Source organism: Toxotes jaculatrix, chromosome 4 (assembly GCF_017976425.1).
Source record: "Toxotes jaculatrix isolate fToxJac2 chromosome 4, fToxJac2.pri, whole genome shotgun sequence".
Taxonomy (NCBI): domain Eukaryota; kingdom Metazoa; phylum Chordata; class Actinopteri; family Toxotidae; genus Toxotes; species Toxotes jaculatrix.
This window is the reverse complement of record NC_054397.1, coordinates 17,747,690-17,766,732: the sequence shown is the minus strand read 5'-3', so window position 1 is coordinate 17,766,732 and position 19,043 is coordinate 17,747,690.

Sequence of the window (19,043 nt, the reverse complement as noted above, 5' to 3'; positions counted from 1 at the left end):
ACCAACTGTCTGCTTTGGTTGGCAGTGGGCATGGACGCTACTGCAAGTGTTGGTAAGTGTTTTTTTGTGGGGGTTGGGGTGGGGTTGGGTGGGGGTGGATGCTATAAATGTGACCAGTGAGTCAAGTTGTCAGGATGTCTGCTTATCTGGTTACATTGGCCGTGGGTGGAGATGTGTAACATGCTATAATAAGTGGACTCACACAAACAGTTTTCACGCAAAGTTTCAGAATACACTGTGAGAACAGTCTCCCATGCTTTTGATTCCATCCATGTGCAGTGGCTGTGTTTTCCCTCTCTGCCTCACTGCGATATCACCTTGGTGGGGATTTGTCTCTGTAAACTATTTATAAGGAGAAAGTGGATGTGTTTACAAAGAGCTGTGGCTAGGCTCCAGCTGTAAGAGGACAGAGGAGTTCCCCTAATGAAACAATACTACTTTTAGTAATTCCTGTCAGGATGCCCACTCAACACTGCCTATTAGTCCAGAATAAGTTTGAAATCATCACAGCTGTTTCTTTATGGAGATGTTCAGTGTCTCGTCTCTGCAGTGTCAAGGTAAAACCTTTGTTTCTGCTCACTTGTATCAAATCAAATCAGGCTTTATTGTCACGTTGCCTTACATAAAACTGCAGTGCAGACAAAATGAGACAGCGTTTCCTGGGGTCAGGAGAGTGAAGGTCAACATAGAGAAATAAAATAATAATAAAATAGTAATAATAAATACTAAATAAGTACAAATAAGTACTTGTATGAATGTCTCACAAGTGACTTTAAAAGGAGAAAGTAGTAAGGACATTCATGTCCTCACCTCTCTTCATCTATCCAGAAATAAATTTTGCCTGCGGCAATATGCTATTTATTTTGGTATACTAGGAAATATGAGGGGAAAAGCCCCATGTTACCCAAAAGGCCCAGCAGAAAGGAGCAATACTTCTCTTTTGAGAAATGGAAACGCTTCACAAGTGTTCTCCAAGTTCCCTGCAAGAGAGGTAAAATGTAGTATGGAAGTTACAGACGGGCACAGTGCCCTGATGTTTTACTGTTATTCCACTGCAGTAAGGAATTGGTAAGAATTATACAATGTGATTTGAAGATCATTAAAATTTCCTGGCCGAGAACCTCTGACTTTAAAGAAGTTTTAATAATAAAAAAAACATTTACATTTAAAAATACTTGAACCTGCTCCATTCTGGTGTAGTATATACAGAGGATATCACCTTCACTAGTGATGGTCATACCAGACCACAGTATTTGCAATTGACGCAAATTGGTGATTTGAGACGCGAAACCTCGCCCTTTTGTTCCAAGCCACTTACAGAGATGTTAGACAGCTGAAAATGTTGCTAATATTTAATTACTACATTGTAAGAATATTAGACATATCTTATTGTAACAGCTTTCTAATCTAAAATTTGATTGGTTGAAAAAAAAAATTCTAAGTGGTCATGGAACAAAATCACCAAAAGTTTTAAAGGGTTTGAATTTTTTTCTTTAAAACTTGAAAATGTGTTCCTTATACTCTCATTGTAAAAGAAAAAGGAAATATGCTTGTAAAGGTGATTTTTTTTCATGGAACAGGGCCATAAAATAAATGCAGGATAAAAAAAGACAGAAAATGTACTTAAGATTATATGAAGTACCAAAAGGTGTGCTAATCCCTTTGATAATTCCCCTACAGGAAATCACGTCAGTACGTCTCTGTTTATCTTTTTTAAGCCTTGGCCTACTTTGAGTCTCTTTATAAGAATTGTGACCCACTTCCCCCCGGTGTGAGCACCGGCACCAGTGAAAGTCATAAAGTCCCCACAGCAACAAAAGTAGAACTTGAGAAATAACTGGAAACCTGCACACACGATAAGCTAGCATATGTATGAGTGTGGTCTCCAGCTGAGGGATCAGTCAGTTACCAAGTGCACCCAACAATTTATCTTCCAGAAGGCATTGTAGTACTTCCCCTTCACAGCTTTAAATGAAACAATAATGGTCTACTTTAATTCACATTCTATTCCTCTTGTCATTAGTCTTACTGTCTTGGATTTTTTTTTTTTTTTGCAACCTGTCTCTTCTTGACCTGTCTCTTATTTTTGTAGCTTTCACCAGCACTCCCATGGGCAATGATACAATTTCAGTCATCATTTTACCAGCTCAGACATGGCAACACAAGGACTCTGGCTTTATAATAAACTCCGCAGCACATTTCAGACAGCAGTCATCAGGTTTTAAATAAGTCCGGTTTATCCAAATTATACTACCAGTATTTGGACATGAAACCGAAAGTGGATTCAACCCAAGTCATCCACCCATCCAAACAGGCTGAAGCAGTCCAAATCTAATGGATATTAGAATTTATATTTATAATTTCTGCTGTTTTCATTTCCAAATATGTAGTTTAGATAATTGGATTGGGAAGTGGGAATGTCTTGTGTGAGTAATTCAGTTAGTACATGAAATATAACAAAAAAAAAACCTCCAAATCAATGAAAACATGAAAGGTTTTCCTGTGATGAGTTGCCAACCACATCAAAAAATTATTACTGAATGTCCAAACTGAGACAGTACCATCCAGTATCAGAGGAGTGTTTTTTTTTTTTTTTTTTTTTGAGTTTTGACAACAATTGGAGCCAGTGAAATTAAGAAGAGTGATGTTCCTCCCATGTCTGCGTTAGCCTGGCTCCAGACCTCCCCACCAGCATCTTCAATGTTTGTTCAGGGTTTAATGAAATGAAATGAAATTCATTGTAATTATTGGGCTTGTGCATAATTATGCTCAAACAACATGCAGGTTGGGTATCTCCAAACTCTCTATATATTTGAAAATAGTACATATCTCATCCCTGGATAGACAATGACCTGTACATGGTATATGCTGTCTCTCAGTGTGAGCTGAGGTAGACTGGAATTACCCCTGACTTTCTCTGAAGTATTCTCAGGATGCAGACATTATGACACACCATTGCCACCGGCTTTGTATTTGTGCTTGGTCATAATATCTTTACAACCTCATACCAATCTATTTTGGTTTGATGGGTCGTGCCTTCTAAATACTTTAAGCCTGATTTAAAGCCAGAGTAGTTCTGAGTGTTTTATGAGTAAAGCTCATGTTGGGTGAGGCAAGGGAGCGTGACAACAAAAGAGACACTTTTTGTTTATTGTTGTATTATATTACACTAAACTGAAGTAATTTGTAGGGCTGAAATAATGAATAGTTTAATCAGTTCATTAATTCATTAATTGTCAGCAATTCTGATAATAAATTCGCTCGATTTAGTCATTTATTTATCCAAAGAAAAATATTGACAATATTTGCTGTTTCATGCTTCACAAAATATGAAGACATGTTGTTTTCTAAAATTTATCTCATGATGGTAATTTTTCACTGTTTATTAACATTTTTTAGATTGAATATTTAATCATTTGTTCATAAAAAATCACTGACAGATTAATCATTAAATCAGTGATTATAATGAGAGTAATAATGAAATGCAGTTTTAATCAGTAATTGCTACATACCTACATATAGTTAAAGTTCTGGGTGGAAAATAACACATTTAATATTATAGAATATATAGAAATATATAATTTAGAAAAGTAACTACAAATATTTTTAGTTTATGGAAAACAATATAATGACTTTATGTTATTGAAATTAAAACTTTTGGAACCAACTGTTATACAAGGAATATAAGTTACTAACCTTAAATGTGAGAAAAGATTTCCGCCTAAACTGATCAAATCTCTTTTTGTCCATATTTTGCTGATTATCCTTTGATTGTTATTTTCAGTCAGCACTGGTGCACATAGTCAGCTGGACCACACATATTACAGAGAGATTAGAGGTTGTGACAGTGATGTACAGGAGTTAGCACGATAATCACAGGTTTAGATTTGACAATCCTTTAGTGCACTGGTCTTAGTGTGTGTGTGTGTGTGTGTTGGCTTGCAATGTTATTTTTGTGAGGACTGATTTCAATTTTAAGCCACAGTAGTGAGGATTTTTCTACGTTGTGAGGATCATTTGACCCGTTGTCTCAATTTGGTTATAAAGTTAATGGTAGAATTCAGTTTAGGTTAGTTGTGGGTTGAGCATGTAACTGCAGTTGGTGATGATGGTCCTTGTAAATATAGAAAGCCAAATGTGCGCATGTGTGTTGAGGTGGTTGAGGGAAGTGCACCTACGTGTGTTTGTGTGTGTTTATACTTGTATGTGTCACACATCACACTCAGCGTGTGGTGGCCTGGATGACTGTTCGAGATAAACAATCAGCAGTGAACACTTAATCAGTCAAGTTCTTCTCACAGCTCACCATCATTTTGAATGATGACACTGACATAACTTTCAAAGGAGCAACAACCCCTGACCTCACGGACATTGGCTGGTTCAACCTTTAACCTTTGTTTCTTTGAGACAGCCACGCTGGAGCTGTAAGTATAGTCCTGAATCCTCTGGGGAGGGCTCTGGATCTTTAAATATCTTTCAAGGGAAATAACCTCATCCTCTGGACTAATGGTGTGGACATAACCTGAACCGGTAAACCCTATTGACTGTAATCATAGAGGACACATGGCGACATTGATTATGGCTTCTCATGACTGCTTCCCAGTTGCAGGGACAAGACCTTAATGTGAAAGCTAAAGGAGAAATTGATCACTTTCTGGGAAAGTTAATTTGTCTTTTAAATCATGATGCATTCATGTTCGGTCTCAGTTGACCTGATCTGGCTTTGTTTTGTCTTCACAAGGTTGAGAGGTGTTGATAAAGCCAGGTTCAGTCTAGCTTTAGACTTCTAAACCAGTGAGATCTCATTTATGAACACTGCATAATGTGTAAAGCATGTGTGCAACAACACGGAATTCATAATTTGGTGGTTTGGTAAAGCAGAATCAATTATCTACATTATGAAAGGCTGAGAAGAGAATGAAAAAGTAATTAATGTTTGTGTAATTAAGAAAAGGTCATATTTTAGAAAGACCTCAAAATGTGATAAAACACGTAATGGTGGGTGGGGGGGGGGGGGGCGTAAGGTTTCAAAATATGCAAAAAAAGTCATATTTTAGTAAGGTCTCAAACTGTCATAAAAAACGTCGTCAGGGCGTCAAAAAAGGCGTCAAAATCGTCCAAAAAAAGTCAACGTTTTTTTTAACCTCAAAATGTCATAAAAAACGTCATAGTATAGTGAGCCGTCAAAATCGGCATAAAAAAGTCAAAATTTTTTTTGACCTCAAAATGTCATAAAAAACATCATAGTATAGTAAGGCGTCAAAATCGGCCAAAAAAAGTCACAATTTTTTTTGACCTCAAAATGTCATAAAAAACGTCATACGGCCGTAAGGCGTCAAAAAGTGCCAAAAAAAGTCAAAAAACATTTTGACCTCAAAATGTCATAAAAAACGTCATAGTATAGTAAGGCGTCAAAATCGGCCAAAAAAAGTCAGAAATTTTTTTGACCTCAAAATGTCATAAAAAGTGTCATACGGCCGTAAGGCGTCAAAAAGTGCCAAAAAAAGTCAAAATTTTTTTTGACCTCAAAATGTCATAAAAAACGTCATAGTATAGTAAGGCGTCAAAATCGGCCAAAAAAAGTCAAAATTATTTTTGACCTCAAAATGTCATAAAAAACGTCATAGTATAGTAAGGCGTCAAAATCGGCCAAAAAAAGTCAAAATTTTTTTTGACCTCAAAATGTCATAAAAAACGTCACACGGCCGTAAGGCGTCAAAATCGGCCAAAAAAAGTCAAAAATTTTTTTGACCTCAAAATGTCATAAAAAACGTCATACGGCCGTAAGGCGTCAAAAAGTGCCAAAAAAAGTCAAAAAAATTTTTGACCTCAAAATGTCATAAAAAACGTCATAGTATAGTGAGGCGTCAAAATCGGCCAAAAAAAGTCAAAATTTTTTTTGACCTCCAAATGTCATAAAAAACGTCATAGTATAGTAAGGCGTCAAAATCGGCCAAAAAAAGTCAAAATTATTTTTGACCTCAAAATGTCATAAAAAACGTCATAGTATAGTAAGGCGTCAAAATCGGCCAAAAAAAGTCAAAATTTTTTTTGACCTCAAAATGTCATAAAAAACGTCATAGTATAGTAAGGCGTCAAAATCGGCCAAAAAAAGTCAAATTTTTTTTTGACCTCCAAATGTCATAAAAAAACGTCATAGTATAGTAAGGCGTCAAAAAGTGCCAAAAAAAGTCAAAAATTTTTTTGACCTCAAAATGTCATAAAAAACGTCATGGTATAGTAAGGCGTCAAAATCGGCCAAAAAAAGTCAAAAAATTTTTTTGACCTCAAAATGTCATAAAAAATGTCATACGGCCGTAAGGCGTCAAAAAGTTCAAAAAAAAGTCAAAAAAAATTTTGACCTCAAAATGTCATAAAAAACGTCATAGTATAGTAAGGCGTCAAAATCGGCCAAAAAAAGTCAAATTTTTTTTTGACCTCAAAATGTCATAAAAAACGTCATAGTATAGTAAGGCGTCAAAATCGGCCAAAAAAAGTCAAATTTTTTTTTGACCTCCAAATGTCATAAAAAACGTCATAGTATAGTAAGGCGTCAAAAAGTGCCAAAAAAAGTCAAAAATTTTTTTGACCTCAAAATGTCATAAAAAACGTCATAGTATAGTAAGGCGTCAAAATCGGCCAAAAAAAGTCAAAAAATTTTTTTGACCTCAAAATGTCATAAAAAACGTCATACGGCCGTAAGGCGTCAAAAAGTTCCAAAAAAGGTCAAAAAAAACTTTGACCTCAAAATGTCATAAAAAACGTCATAGTATAGTAAGGCGTCAAAATCGTCCAAAAAAAGTCAAATTTTTTTTTGACCTCCAAATGTCATAAAAAACGTCATAGTATAGTAAGGCGTCAAAATCGGCCAAAAAAAGTCAAAATTATTTTTGACCTCAAAATGTCATAAAAAACGTCATAGTATAGTAAGGCGTCAAAATCGGCCAAAAAAAGTCAAAATTTTTTTGACCTCAAAATGTCATAAAAAATGTCATACGGCCGTAAGGCGTCAAAAAGTTCCAAAAAATGTCAAAAAAAACTTTGACCTCAAAATGTCATAAAAAACGTCATAGTTTAGTAAGGCGTCAAAATCGGCCAAAAAAAGTCAAAAAATTTTTTGACCTCAAAATGTCATAAAAAACGTCATAGTATAGTAAGGCGTCAAAATCGGCCAAAAAAAGTCAAAAATTTTTTTGACCTCAAAATGTCATAAAAAACGTCATAGTATAGTAAGGCGTCAAAATCGGCCAAAAAAAGTCAAATTTTTTTTTGACCTCCAAATGTCATAAAAAACGTCATAGTATAGTAAGGCGTCAAAATCGGCCAAAAAAAGTCAAAAATTTTTTTGACCTCAAAATGTCATAAAAAACGTCATACGGCCGTAAGGCGTCAAAAAGTGCCAAAAAAAGTCAAAAAAAATTTTGACCTCAAAATGTCATAAAAAACGTCATAGTATAGTAAGGCGTCAAAATCGGCCAAAAAAAGTCAAATTTTTTTTTGACCTCCAAATGTCATAAAAAACGTCATAGTATAGTAAGGCGTCAAAATCGGCCAAAAAAAGTCAAAATTATTTTTGACCTCAAAATGTCATAAAAAACGTCATAGTATAGTAAGGCGTCAAAATCGGCCAAAAAAAGTCAAAAATTTTTTTGACCTCAAAATGTCATAAAAAACGTCATAGTATAGTAAGGCGTCAAAATCGGCCAAAAAAAGTCAAAATTTTTTTTGACCTCAAAATGTCATAAAAAACGTCATAGTATAGTAAGGCGTCAAAATCGGCCAAAAAAAGTCACATTTTTTTTTGACCTCCAAATGTCATAAAAAACGTCATAGTATAGTAAGGCGTCAAAAAGTGCCAAAAAAAGTCAAAAATTTTTTTGACCTCAAAATGTCATAAAAAACGTCATAGTATAGTAAGGCGTCAAAATCGGCCAAAAAAAGTCAAATTTTTTTTTGACCTCCAAATGTCATAAAAAACGTCATACGGCCGTAAGGCGTCAAAAAGTGCCAAAAAAAGTCAAAAATTTTTTTGACCTCAAAATGTCATAAAAAACGTCATAGTATAGTAAGGCGTCAAAATCGGCCAAAAAAAGTCAAATTTTTTTTTGACCTCAAAATGTCATAAAAAACGTCATAGTATAGTAAGGCGTCAAAATCGGCCAAAAAAAGTCAAATTTTTTTTTGACCTCCAAATGTCATAAAAAACGTCATAGTATAGTAAGGCGTCAAAATCGGCCAAAAAAAGTCAAAATTATTTTTGACCTCAAAATGTCATAAAAAACGTCATAGTATAGTAAGGCGTCAAAATCGGCCAAAAAAAGTCAAAATTTTTTTTGACCTCAAAATGTCATAAAAAACGTCATAGTATAGTAAGGCGTCAAAATCGGCCAAAAAAAGTCAAAAATTTTTTTGACCTCAAAATGTCATAAAAAACGTCATAGTATAGTAAGGCGTCAAAATCGGCCAAAAAAAGTCAAAATTTTTTTTGACCTCAAAATGTCATAAAAAACGTCATAGTATAGTAAGGCGTCAAAATCGGCCAAAAAAAGTCAAATTTTTTTTTGACCTCCAAATGTCATAAAAAACGTCATAGTATAGTAAGGCGTCAAAAAGTGCCAAAAAAAGTCAAAAATTTTTTTGACCTCAAAATGTCATAAAAAACGTCATAGTATAGTAAGGCGTCAAAATCGGCCAAAAAAAGTCAAATTTTTTTTGACCTCAAAATGTCATAAAAAACGTCATAGTATAGTAAGGCGTCAAAAAGTGCCAAAAAAAGTCAAAAATTTTTTTGACCTCAAAATGTCATAAAAAACGTCATAGTATAGTAAGGCGTCAAAATCGGCCAAAAAAAGTCAAAAATTTTTTTGACCTCAAAATGTCATAAAAAACGTCATAGTATAGTAAGGCGTCAAAATCGGCCAAAAAAAGTCAAAAATTTTTTTGACCTCAAAATGTCATAAAAAACGTCATAGTATAGTAAGGCGTCAAAATCGGCCAAAAAAAGTCAAAAAATTTTTTGACCTCAAAATGTCATAAAAAACGTCATAGTATAGTAAGGCGTCAAAAAGTGCCAAAAAAAGTCCAAATTTTTTTTGACCTCAAAATGTCATAAAAAACGTCATAGTATAGTAAGGCGTCAAAATCGGCCAAAAAAAGTCAAAATTTTTTTGGACCTCAAAATGTCATAAAAAACGTCATAGTATAGTAAGGCGTCAAAAAGTGCCAAAAAAAGTCAATTTTTTTTTGACCTCCAAATGTCATAAAAAACGTCATAGTATAGTAAGGCGTCAAAAAGTGCCAAAAAAAGTCAAAAATTTTTTTGACCTCAAAATGTCATAAAAAACGTCATACGGCCGTAAGGCGTCAAAAAGTGCCAAAAAAAGTCAAAAAAAAATTTTGACCTCAAAATGTCATAAAAAACGTCATAGTATAGTAAGGCGTCAAAATCGGCCAAAAAAAGTCAAATTTTTTTTGACCTCCAAATGTCATAAAAAACGTCATAGTATAGTAAGGCGTCAAAAAGTGCCAAAAAAAGTCAAAAAAATTTTTGACCTCAAAATGTCATAAAAAACGTCATAGTATAGTAAGGCGTCAAAATCGGCCAAAAAAAGTCAAAATTTTTTTTGACCTCAAAATGTCATAAAAAACGTCATAGTATAGTAAGGCGTCAAAATCGGCCAAAAAAAGTCAAAATTTTTTTGGACCTCAAAATGTCATAAAAAACGTCATAGTATAGTAAGGCGTCAAAAAGTGCCAAAAAAAGTCAATTTTTTTTTGACCTCAAAATGTCATAAAAAACGTCATACGGCCGTAAGGCGTCAAAAAGTGCCAAAAAAAGTCAAAAATTTTTTTGACCTCAAAATGTCAAAAAAACGTCATAGTATAGTAAGGCGTCAAAATCGGCCAAAAAAAGTCAAAATTTTTTTTGACCTCAAAATGTCATAAAAAACGTCATACGGCCGTAAGGCGTCAAAAAGTGCCAAAAAAAGTCAAAAATTTTTTTGACCTCAAAATGTCATAAAAAACGTCATAGTATAGTAAGGCGTCAAAATCGGCCAAAAAAAGTCAAAATTTTTTTTGACCTCAAAATGTCATAAAAAACGTCATAGTATAGTAAGGCGTCAAAATCGGCCAAAAAAAGTCAAAATTTTTTTTGACCTCAAAGTGTCATAAAAAACGTCATAGTATAGTAAGGCGTCAAAATCGGCCAAAAAAAGTCAAAATTTTTTTTGACCTCAAAATGTCATAAAAAACGTCATACGGCCGTAAGGCGTCAAAAAGTGCCAAAAAAAGTCAAAATTTTTTTTGACCTCAAAATGTCATAAAAAACGTCATAGTATAGTAAGGCGTCAAAAAGTGCCAAAAAAAGTCAAAATTTTTTTTGACCTCAAAATGTCATAAAAAACGTCATAGTATAGTAAGGCGTCAAAATCGGCCAAAAAAAGTCAAAATTTTTTTGGACCTCAAAATGTCATAAAAAACGTCATAGTATAGTAAGGCGTCAAAAAGTGCCAAAAAAAGTCAATTTTTTTTTGACCTCAAAATGTCATAAAAAACGTCATACGGCCGTAAGGCGTCAAAAAGTGCCAAAAAAAGTCAAAAATTTTTTTGACCTCAAAATGTCAAAAAAACGTCATAGTATAGTAAGGCGTCAAAATCGGCCAAAAAAAGTCAAAATTTTTTTTGACCTCAAAATGTCATAAAAAACGTCATACGGCCGTAAGGCGTCAAAAAGTGCCAAAAAAAGTCAAAAATTTTTTTGACCTCAAAATGTCATAAAAAACGTCATAGTATAGTAAGGCGTCAAAATCGGCCAAAAAAAGTCAAAATTTTTTTTGACCTCAAAATGTCATAAAAAATGTCATACGGCCGTAAGGCGTCAAAAAGTGCCAAAAAAAGTCAAAATTTTTTTTGACCTCAAAATGTCATAAAAAACGTCATAGTATAGTAAGGCGTCAAAAAGTGCCAAAAAAAGTCAAAAAATTTTTTGACCTCAAAATGTCATAAAAAACGTCATAGTATAGTAAGGCGTCAAAAAGTGCCAAAAAAAGTCAAAAATTTTTTTGACCTCAAAATGTCAAAAAAACGTCATAGTATAGTAAGGCGTCAAAATCGGCCAAAAAAAGTCAAAATTTTTTTTGACCTCAAAATGTCATAAAAAACGTCATACGGCCGTAAGGCGTCAAAAAGTGCCAAAAAAAGTCAAAAATTTTTTTGACCTCAAAATGTCATAAAAAACGTCATAGTATAGTAAGGCGTCAAAAAGTGCCAAAAAAAGTCAAAATTTTTTTTGACCTCAAAATGTCATAAAAAACGTCATAGTATAGTAAGGCGTCAAAAAGTGCCAAAAAAAGTCAAAATTTTTTTTTGACCTCAAAATGTCATAAAAAACGTCATAGTATAGTAAGGCGTCAAAATCGGCCAAAAAAAGTCAAAATTTTTTTGGACCTCAAAATGTCATAAAAAACGTCATAGTATAGTAAGGCGTCAAAAAGTGCCAAAAAAAGTCAATTTTTTTTTGACCTCAAAATGTCATAAAAAACGTCATACGGCCGTAAGGCGTCAAAAAGTGCCAAAAAAAGTCAAAAATTTTTTTGACCTCAAAATGTCAAAAAAACGTCATAGTATAGTAAGGCGTCAAAATCGGCCAAAAAAAGTCAAAATTTTTTTTGACCTCAAAATGTCATAAAAAACGTCATACGGCCGTAAGGCGTCAAAAAGTGCCAAAAAAAGTCAAAAATTTTTTTGACCTCAAAATGTCATAAAAAACGTCATAGTATAGTAAGGCGTCAAAATCGGCCAAAAAAAGTCAAAATTTTTTTTGACCTCAAAATGTCATAAAAAATGTCATACGGCCGTAAGGCGTCAAAAAGTGCCAAAAAAAGTCAAAATTTTTTTTGACCTCAAAATGTCATAAAAAACGTCATAGTATAGTAAGGCGTCAAAAAGTGCCAAAAAAAGTCAAAAAATTTTTTGACCTCAAAATGTCATAAAAAACGTCATAGTATAGTAAGGCGTCAAAAAGTGCCAAAAAAAGTCAAAAATTTTTTTGACCTCAAAATGTCATAAAAAACGTCATACGGCCGTAAGGCGTCAAAAAGTGCCAAAAAAAGTCAAAATTTTTTTTGACCTCAAAATGTCATAAAAAACGTCATAGTATAGTAAGGCGTCAAAAAGTGCCAAAAAAAGTCAAAAATTTTTTTGACCTCAAAATGTCATAAAAAACGTCATACGGCTGTAAGGCGTCAAAAAGTGCCAAAAAAAGTCAAAATTGTTTTTGACCTCAAAATGTCATAAAAAACGTCATAGTATAGTAAGGCGTCAAAAAGTGCCAAAAAAAGTCAAAAATTTTTTTGACCTCAAAATGTCATAAAAAACGTCATACGGCCGTAAGGCGTCAAAAAGTGCCAAAAAAAGTCAAAAAATTTTTTGACCTCAAAATGTCATAAAAAACGTCATAGTATAGTAAGGCGTCAAAATCGGCCAAAAAAAGTCAAAATTTTTTTTGACCTCAAAATGTCATAAAAAACGTCATAGTATAGTAAGGCGTCAAAATCGGCCAACAAAAGTCAAAAAAAATTTTGACCTCAAAATGTCATAAAAAACGTCATAGTATAGTAAGGCGTCAAAATCGGCCAAAAAAAGTCAAAATTTTTTTTGACCTCAAAATGTCATAAAAAACGTCATAGTATAGTAAGGCGTCAAAATCGGCCAAAAAAAGTCAAAAATTTTTTTGACCTCAAAATGTCATAAAAAACGTCATACGGCCGTAAGGCGTCAAAAAGTGCCAAAAAAAGTCAAAAAAAATTTTGACCTCAAAATGTCATAAAAAACGTCATAGTATAGTAAGGCGTCAAAATCGGCCAAAAAAAGTCAAATTTTTTTTTGACCTCAAAATGTCATAAAAAACGTCATAGTATAGTAAGGCGTCAAAATCGGCCAAAAAAAGTCAAATTTTTTTTTGACCTCCAAATGTCATAAAAAACGTCATAGTATAGTAAGGCGTCAAAAAGTGCCAAAAAAAGTCAAAAATTTTTTTGACCTCAAAATGTCATAAAAAACGTCATAGTATAGTAAGGCGTCAAAATCGGCCAAAAAAAGTCAAATTTTTTTTTGACCTCCAAATGTCATAAAAAACGTCATACGGCCGTAAGGCGTCAAAAAGTGCCAAAAAAAGTCAAAAATTTTTTTGACCTCAAAATGTCATAAAAAACGTCATAGTATAGTAAGGCGTCAAAATCGGCCAAAAAAAGTCAAAATTTTTTTTGACCTCAAAATGTCATAAAAAACGTCATAGTATAGTAAGGCGTCAAAATCGGCCAACAAAAGTCAAAAAAAATTTTGACCTCAAAATGTCATAAAAAACGTCATAGTATAGTAAGGCGTCAAAATCGGCCAAAAAAAGTCAAAATTTTTTTTGACCTCAAAATGTCATAAAAAACGTCATAGTATAGTAAGGCGTCAAAATCCGCCAAAAAAAGTCAAAAATTTTTTTTGACCTCAAAATGTCATAAAAAACGTCATACGGCCGTAAGGCGTCAAAAAGTGCCAAAAAAAGTCAAAAAAAATTTTGACCTCAAAATGTCATAAAAAACGTCATAGTATAGTAAGGCGTCAAAATCGGCCAAAAAAAGTCAAATTTTTTTTTGACCTCCAAATGTCATAAAAAACGTCATAGTATAGTAAGGCGTCAAAATCGGCCAAAAAAAGTCAAAATTATTTTTGACCTCAAAATGTCATAAAAAACGTCATAGTATAGTAAGGCGTCAAATTCGGCCAAAAAAAGTCAAAATTTTTTTTGACCTCAAAATGTCATAAAAAACGTCATAGTATAGTAAGGCGTCAAAATCGGCCAAAAAAAGTCAAAAATTTTTTTGACCTCAAAATGTCATAAAAAACGTCATAGTATAGTAAGGCGTCAAAATCGGCCAAAAAAAGTCAAAATTTTTTTTGACCTCAAAATGTCATAAAAAACGTCATAGTATAGTAAGGCGTCAAAATCGGCCAAAAAAAGTCAAATTTTTTTTTGACCTCCAAATGTCATAAAAAACGTCATACGGCCGTAAGGCGTCAAAAAGTGCCAAAAAAAGTCAAAAATTTTTTTGACCTCAAAATGTCATAAAAAACGTCATAGTATAGTAAGGCGTCAAAATCGGCCAAAAAAAGTCACATTTTTTTTTGACCTCCAAATGTCATAAAAAACGTCATAGTATAGTAAGGCGTCAAAAAGTGCCAAAAAAAGTCAAAAATTTTTTTGACCTCAAAATGTCATAAAAAACGTCATAGTATAGTAAGGCGTCAAAATCGGCCAAAAAAAGTCAAATTTTTTTTTGACCTCCAAATGTCATAAAAAACGTCATACGGCCGTAAGGCGTCAAAAAGTGCCAAAAAAAGTCAAAAATTTTTTTGACCTCAAAATGTCATAAAAAACGTCATAGTATAGTAAGGCGTCAAAATCGGCCAAAAAAAGTCAAAATTTTTTTTGACCTCAAAATGTCATAAAAAACGTCATAGTATAGTAAGGCGTCAAAATCGGCCAACAAAAGTCAAAAAAAATTTTGACCTCAAAATGTCATAAAAAACGTCATAGTATAGTAAGGCGTCAAAATCGGCCAAAAAAAGTCAAAATTTTTTTTGACCTCAAAATGTCATAAAAAACGTCATAGTATAGTAAGGCGTCAAAATCGGCCAAAAAAAGTCAAAATTTTTTTTGACCTCAAAATGTCATAAAAAACGTCATACGGCCGTAAGGCGTCAAAAAGTGCCAAAAAAAGTCAAAAAAAATTTTGACCTCAAAATGTCATAAAAAACGTCATAGTATAGTAAGGCGTCAAAATCGGCCAAAAAAAGTCAAATTTTTTTTTGACCTCCAAATGTCATAAAAAACGTCATAGTATAGTAAGGCGTCAAAATCGGCCAAAAAAAGTCAAAATTATTTTTGACCTCAAAATGTCATAAAAAACGTCATAGTATAGTAAGGCGTCAAAATCGGCCAAAAAAAGTCAAAAATTTTTTTGACCTCAAAATGTCATAAAAAACGTCATAGTATAGTAAGGCGTCAAAATCGGCCAAAAAAAGTCAAAAATTTTTTTGACCTCAAAATGTCATAAAAAACGTCATAGTATAGTAAGGCGTCAAAATCGGCCAAAAAAAGTCAAAATTTTTTTTGACCTCAAAATGTCATAAAAAACGTCATAGTATAGTAAGGCGTCAAAATCGGCCAAAAAAAGTCAAATTTTTTTTTGACCTCCAAATGTCATAAAAAACGTCATAGTATAGTAAGGCGTCAAAAAGTGCCAAAAAAAGTCAAAAATTTTTTTGACCTCAAAATGTCATAAAAAACGTCATAGTATAGTAAGGCGTCAAAATCGGCCAAAAAAAGTCAAATTTTTTTTTGACCTCCAAATGTCATAAAAAACGTCATACGGCCGTAAGGCGTCAAAAAGTGCCAAAAAAAGTCAAAAATTTTTTTGACCTCAAAATGTCATAAAAAACGTCATAGTATAGTAAGGCGTCAAAATCGGCCAAAAAAGTCAAAATTTTTTTTGACCTCAAAATGTCATAAAAAATGTCATACGGCCGTAAGGCGTCAAAAAGTGCCAAAAAAAGTCAAAATTTTTTTTGACCTCAAAATGTCATAAAAAATGTCATACGGCCGTAAGGCGTCAAAAAGTGCCAAAAAAAGTCAAAATTTTTTTTGACCTCAAAATGTCATAAAAAATGTCATACGGCCGTGAGGCGTCAAAAAGTGCCAAAAAAAGTCAAAATTTTTTTTGACCTCAAAATGTCATAAAAAACGTCATAGTATAGTAAGGCGTCAAAAAGTGCCAAAAAAAGTCAAAAAAATTTTTGACCTCAAAATGTCATAAAAAACGTCATAGTATAGTAAGGCGTCAAAAAGTGCCAAAAAAAGTCAAAAATTTTTTTGACCTCAAAATGTCATAAAAAACGTCATACGGCTGTAAGGCGTCAAAAAGTGCCAAAAAAAGTCAAAATTGTTTTTGACCTCAAAATGTCATAAAAAACGTCATAGTATAGTAAGGCGTCAAAATCGGCCAAAAAAAGTCAAATTTTTTTTTGACCTCCAAATGTCATAAAAAACGTCATACGGCCGTAAGGCGTCAAAATCGGCCAAAAAAAGTCAAAATTTTTTTTGACCTCAAAATGTCATAAAAAACGTCATAGTATAGTAAGGCGTCAAAATCGGCCAACAAAAGTCAAAAAAAATTTTGACCTCAAAATGTCATAAAAAACGTCATAGTATAGTAAGGCGTCAAAATCGGCCAAAAAAAGTCAAAATTTTTTTTGACCTCAAAATGTCATAAAAAACGTCATAGTATAGTAAGGCGTCAAAATCCGCCAAAAAAAGTCAAAAATTTTTTTGACCTCAAAATGTCATAAAAAACGTCATACGGCCGTAAGGCGTCAAAAAGTGCCAAAAAAAGTCAAAAAAAATTTTGACCTCAAAATGTCATAAAAAACGTCATAGTATAGTAAGGCGTCAAAATCGGCCAAAAAAAGTCAAATTTTTTTTTGACCTCCAAATGTCATAAAAAACGTCATAGTATAGTAAGGCGTCAAAATCGGCCAAAAAAAGTCAAAATTATTTTTGACCTCAAAATGTCATAAAAAACGTCATAGTATAGTAAGGCGTCAAAATCGGCCAAAAAAAGTCAAAAATTTTTTTGACCTCAAAATGTCATAAAAAACGTCATAGTATAGTAAGGCGTCAAAATCGGCCAAAAAAAGTCAAAAATTTTTTTGACCTCAAAATGTCATAAAAAACGTCATAGTATAGTAAGGCGTCAAAATCGGCCAAAAAAAGTCAAAATTTTTTTTGACCTCAAAATGTCATAAAAAACGTCATAGTATAGTAAGGCGTCAAAATCGGCCAAAAAAAGTCAAATTTTTTTTTGACCTCCAAATGTCATAAAAAACGTCATAGTATAGTAAGGCGTCAAAAAGTGCCAAAAAAAGTCAAAAATTTTTTTGACCTCAAAATGTCATAAAAAACGTCATAGTATAGTAAGGCGTCAAAATCGGCCAAAAAAAGTCAAAAAATTTTTTGACCTCAAAATGTCATAAAAAACGTCATAGTATAGTAAGGCGTCAAAATCGGCCAAAAAAAGTCAAAATTATTTTTGACCTCAAAATGTCATAAAAAACGTCATAGTATAGTAAGGCGTCAAAATCGGCCAAAAAAAGTCAAAATTTTTTTTGACCTCAAAATGTCATAAAAAACGTCATAGTATAGTAAGGCGTCAAAATCGGCCAAAAAAAGTCAAAAATTTTTTTGACCTCAAAATGTCATAAAAAACGTCATAGTATAGTAAGGCGTCAAAATCGGCCAAAAAAAGTCAAAATTTTTTTTGACCTCAAAATGTCATAAAAAACGTCATAGTATAGTAAGGCGTCAAAATCGGCCAAAAAAAGTCAAATTTTTTTTTGACCTCCAAATGTCATAAAAAACGTCATAGTATAGTAAGGCGTCAAAAAGTGCCAAAAAAAGTCAAAAATTTTTTTGACCTCAAAATGTCATAAAAAACGTCATACGGCCGTAAGGCGTCAAAATCGGCCAAAAAAAGTCAAATTTTTTTTTGACCTCCAAATGTCATAAAAAATGTCATACGGCCGTAAGGCGTCAAAAAGTGCCAAAAAAAGTCAAAATTTTTTTTGACCTCAAAATGTCATAAAAAATGTCATACGGCCGTAAGGCGTCAAAAAGTGCCAAAAAAAGTCAAAATTTTTTTTGACCTCAAAATGTCATAAAAAATGTCATACGGCCGTAAGGCGTCAAAAAGTGCCAAAAAAAGTCAAAATTTTTTTTGACCTCAAAATGTCATAAAAAATGTCATACGGCCGTGAGGCGTCAAAAAGTGCCAAAAAAAGTCAAAATTTTTTTTGACCTCAAAATGTCATAAAAAACGTCATAGTATAGTAAGGCGTCAAAAAGTGCCAAAAAAAGTCAAAAAATTTTTTGACCTCAAAATGTCATAAAAAACGTCATAGTATAGTAAGGCGTCAAAAAGTGCCAAAAAAAGTCAAAAATTTTTTTGACCTCAAAATGTCATAAAAAACGTCATACGGCTGTAAGGCGTCAAAAAGTGCCAAAAAAAGTCAAAATTGTTTTTGACCTCAAAATGTCATAAAAAACGTCATAGTATAGTAAGGCGTCAAAAAGTGCCAAAAAAAGTCCAAATTTTTTTTGACCTCAAAATGTCATAAAAAACGTCATAGTATAGTAAGGCGTCAAAAAGTGCCAAAAAAAGTCAAAAAATTTTTTGACCTCAAAATGTCATAAAAAACGTCATAGTATAGTAAGGCGTCAAAAAGTGCCAAAAAAAGTCAAAAATTTTTTTGACCTCAAAATGTCATAAAAAACGTCATAGTATAGTAAGGCGTCAAAAAGTGCCAAAAAAAGTCAAAATTGTTTTTGACCTCAAAATGTCATAAAAAACGTCATAGTATAGTAAGGCGTCAAAAAGTGCCAAAAAAAGTCAAAAATTTTTTTGACCTCAAAATGTCATAAAAAACGTCATACGGCCGTAAGGCGTCAAAAAGTGCCAAAAAAAGTCAAAATTTTTTTTGACCTCAAAATGTCATAAAAAACGTCATAGTATAGTAAGGCGTCAAAATCGGCCAAAAAAAGTCAAAATTTTTTTTGACCTCAAAATGTCATAAAAAACGTCATAGTATAGTAAGGCGTCAAAAAGTGCCAAAAAAAGTCAAAAATTTTTTTGACCTCAAAATGTCATAAAAAACGTCATACGGCCGTAAGGCGTCAAAAAGTGCCAAAAAAAGTCAAAAAATTTTTTGACCTCAAAATGTCATAAAAAACGTCATAGTATAGTAAGGCGTCAAAATCGGCCAAAAAAAGTCAAATTTTTTTTTGACCTCCAAATGTCATAAAAAACGTCATAGTATAGTAAGGCGTCAAAATCGGCCAAAAAAAGTCAAAATTATTTTTGACCTCAAAATGTCATAAAAAACGTCATAGTATAGTAAGGCGTCAAAATCGGCCAAAAAAAGTCAAAATTTTTTTT